This window comes from Hippocampus zosterae, chromosome 1, assembly GCF_025434085.1.
Source record: "Hippocampus zosterae strain Florida chromosome 1, ASM2543408v3, whole genome shotgun sequence".
Taxonomy (NCBI): Eukaryota; Metazoa; Chordata; class Actinopteri; order Syngnathiformes; family Syngnathidae; genus Hippocampus; species Hippocampus zosterae.
The window spans coordinates 36,138,743-36,142,021 of NC_067451.1; the positions used below are offsets into that span (position 1 = coordinate 36,138,743).

A 3,279-nucleotide genomic window follows, 5' to 3' on the forward strand; every position below is an offset into this window, starting at 1 on the left:
GCCTACTTGGGCGCCATCTTGACTTCTTTTTTTTTTGGGAACAATATTACTGTTCCAAGAAATGTTCATAAGGTCATTCATCGATTTGATTTGATGATGAAGTATATACAATATAATTCACATCAATGCATTCATATTGCAACATTCAACGTGTTCCAATAATGTGAAAATCATTTGAAAGAGGATGCTTGTGGGCTTTGACTTCACACATTTTTATTGAGAAAAATAAGATGCTCCAATGTTTTAAATTTCAGCCTGTTGTGTCTTTTACAAGCCTGTCGCGTCTTTTAAAAGCAATTTCCCCTGCTGTGGAGAACACACGCTCACAAGGGACGAGGCTGGCATACAAAGGAACTCCTTTTTGAGGTGGGAGAGGTTTGGGAAAGAAGGGTGTTGGTCCTTCCAGTACAACAGCGGGACCCTGTCACGTGCAATATTCCCCTGTGCCAGGTATCGCTGGACCTCAGATATTGCATCTGCTGTTGCATCACCTCTTCCCAGTCTCCCCACCTCATCATCCAGATGACTCCACAGGCCACCTAAAAAACAAAACCAAACAAATTGGCATATAGAACAGTTTCCAATGACAAACTAATAATGATGAGTAACATGCCTGATGTAGTTGCAGAGGGCTGCGATGATGGTCCAGGCTGGGCGTCGATTGTGCACCCGATGACACGCATACACTCAGACCGCAGTCTGGATATGGCCTCCGTGTACCTGGAGGAACTGCGGAATCCAAGTGATTTGAATCTGGGGTCTAGAAGTGTTGCTAAGGTTAACACACTCATAGACTCCAAACTGGAAGCAGTGTCTGTGACTCGACGCTTGAGGTGTTCGTCGAGTTGTATGACTGGCTGTGTGTGCAAGCGTGGCGCTCAAGTGCATGACAAAGCATTTTCATCATCGGGATGACCTTTGAACCTGAAACTTTCCTCTCTTCAGACAACTCCACTGTAGCTTGATGGAATGGAGAAAGCACAAGTAGTGCTTCTCCTATGATGGTGAACTCATCAGCTGTCATTGGTGCCAAATCTGTCTCTAGAGAGGCCAGAGTTACCCACACTGGTTCCCTCTCACCATGCTGCCTTTACAGCATTTCATCGGTACTGTTCCAGCGTGTTAGCACCTCATTGATAAATGTCAGGGTTGGACGGCCCATCTGTTGCTGCACCTGAGCAAGCTTCTCCTTGGCTGTAGTGCTTGAACGGAAATATGTAACAACGTGCCGAGCTTTGTTCCTAATGTCTGTAAGTGCAGGGACCTGATCGCATGATTTTCTAACTAATAAATTAAGACTATGTGCAATGCAAATTGAGTGACGTATTTGGAGGTGTCTGGTGGATGCGATCATGTTCGGTGCTGCGTCAGTCACAAGACACTTTACTTTGTTGGTTATGGCCTGGTCCTCCATCATGCCCCTTTTGACCTGGGCCAAATTGTCAGCAGTGTGATTCTGTGGAAAATATTGTACTCCCAACACTGATGAACACAACTGCACATTTGCATTAATGTAGTCACAGGTGAGTGCCAAGTAGGCCTCCATGTTCACAGAGGTCCACATGTAAGTCGTTATACTCACTGCCACAGCTTGCTGTACTTCCATTTTCACTTTTTCCCGTTCTTCCTTATATTTGTCGGCCACCATTTTCTTGATGGTCTGAAAATTAAACCAAAAGCAAACATTATATGCGATTCATCTACTACTTTATGGAATTTTCACGCAGACATTTCTCGTCGGCAAAACATATGAGGGTTCAAGGACCGAAATCAGGTCCTTGAACCCTACACTCTCCACAATGCTGAGCGGCTGGCTGTCCTTGATAATGAAATTCAGCAGTGCCTGACCGAGCAGCTGCTTCCTGGAAGCTTGATTGTCAAACATGGAGTGGAGAGTCAACCAATAATAATTACTGATTCCCAATTAATCATCAACATAGCAACCGTGAAAAGGTGGGTGAATGTTTGTATACCTGGCGTAATCCTGGGTGTATCGCGAACTTCATTCTCATGCTTGGCCCGATAATGCCTCAGCATGGTGGAGGTGCTTTTGTTGGTGTATGACAATTCGACCCGGCAAATTCGACATTTCACCTGCAATGAAATGTGAATAAGAAGTAACAAAGAGTTACCTTGAAATGAATTTGTATTACAATGGTACAACACATGTCAATAATCTGAGAGGCACTTGCCGGGTGGCACTCGGAGAATGCCTCTTGCCGAGAGGCTCTCGGTGACAGAAGGCGATTTGAATGAATAAAAAAATAATACCTTATTCTCCAGGACATCAAAATGGTCCCACACGGTGGATGATTTGCGTCTCTGCTCCATAGTTGGCAAGGAAGGCACGAACATGAAGTCTGAACAGTGACACGAAGTCTGTACCACGAACTTCGACAAGCGAGTGTGAGAGTCTGGCTTGTTTCGGCAGGTGGCATTGTGTCGCTAGACGCACTTCCTTATAAACACTGTGCGGCGGACTTTTGCTGTGTCAACGCCCTCTGCACTGAGTCGACGCCCCCTGGAATGTGCCAAGCAGCCTGGACTGTGTCGACGCAGCCGATGCAGTCTAAACTGCACCGGTGCAGTTCACGTGTTAATCACGTGACGAAATGAAGCAGCACATGCACCGACACGTGGTTTACTCTGTAAGCCCGGCGCATGCGTCAACGCATCGGTGTCGCTGGACCCATCACTAGTATTTGCCTAATCATATCCCTTGCCGTTTTTTGCAAGCGCTTTTCGTTGTCTCGTTATATCATTTCCTGATTTTCGTTATTAACCAGCATTTTCTGTTTTTCAATTAGACAGGGTTTTGTTTATAATAAATATTATTTTGTGACAAAGTCCTTTTAGTGTCTGCTATTTCGGGGATCCACTTATTCTCGTTTTTTATTTACGTACGAAGCGGTTCCTTTTTCGTTTCGTGCGTAACATGACGCCGTTATTCTTGTTTTCTTTATCTAGTTTCAGTCATAACGGCCCTCCAAGGGAAATGGTCATTTCAAAGCGAAGAAAATGGATAACACGATGAAGAACAAATTTGCTGAAGCCATAGCTAAATGTATGGCTACTGCATGCATTCCTGTCAACATTGTCCACAGCTAGACTCAACCTCATTCGCATTGCATCTAATGACTGCACTACGGATTGCCAGCAAGAGCCTCCATTACAAGCTATGAACAGCAATTGTACGTAACGGAGAAGGCTAAGGTCCACCAAGCGGGAAAAGACACTGTTTCGGGAGAGAATTAAGAGACTAGGTTGATGAGCCTCTGG

General features: G+C 45.0%; 1 long non-coding RNA gene across 3 annotated transcripts; it reads right to left on the bottom strand.

Moving 5' to 3' along the window:
* Positions 1–336: 336 nt before the first annotated feature.
* Positions 337–1,777, bottom strand: LOC127597834 (uncharacterized). Of its 3 annotated transcripts, XR_007961777.1 has the most exons (4): positions 1,730–1,777; positions 1,583–1,660; positions 511–539; positions 337–479 (listed from the first exon to the last, which is right to left on the bottom strand). It is a non-coding gene; the product is annotated as an uncharacterized LOC127597834 (long non-coding RNA). The 3 variants fall into 3 exon arrangements; XR_007961775.1 differs by having other exon boundaries at positions 337–539; XR_007961776.1 differs by having other exon boundaries at positions 337–753.
* Between the last annotated feature and the right edge of the window lie 1,502 nt (positions 1,778–3,279).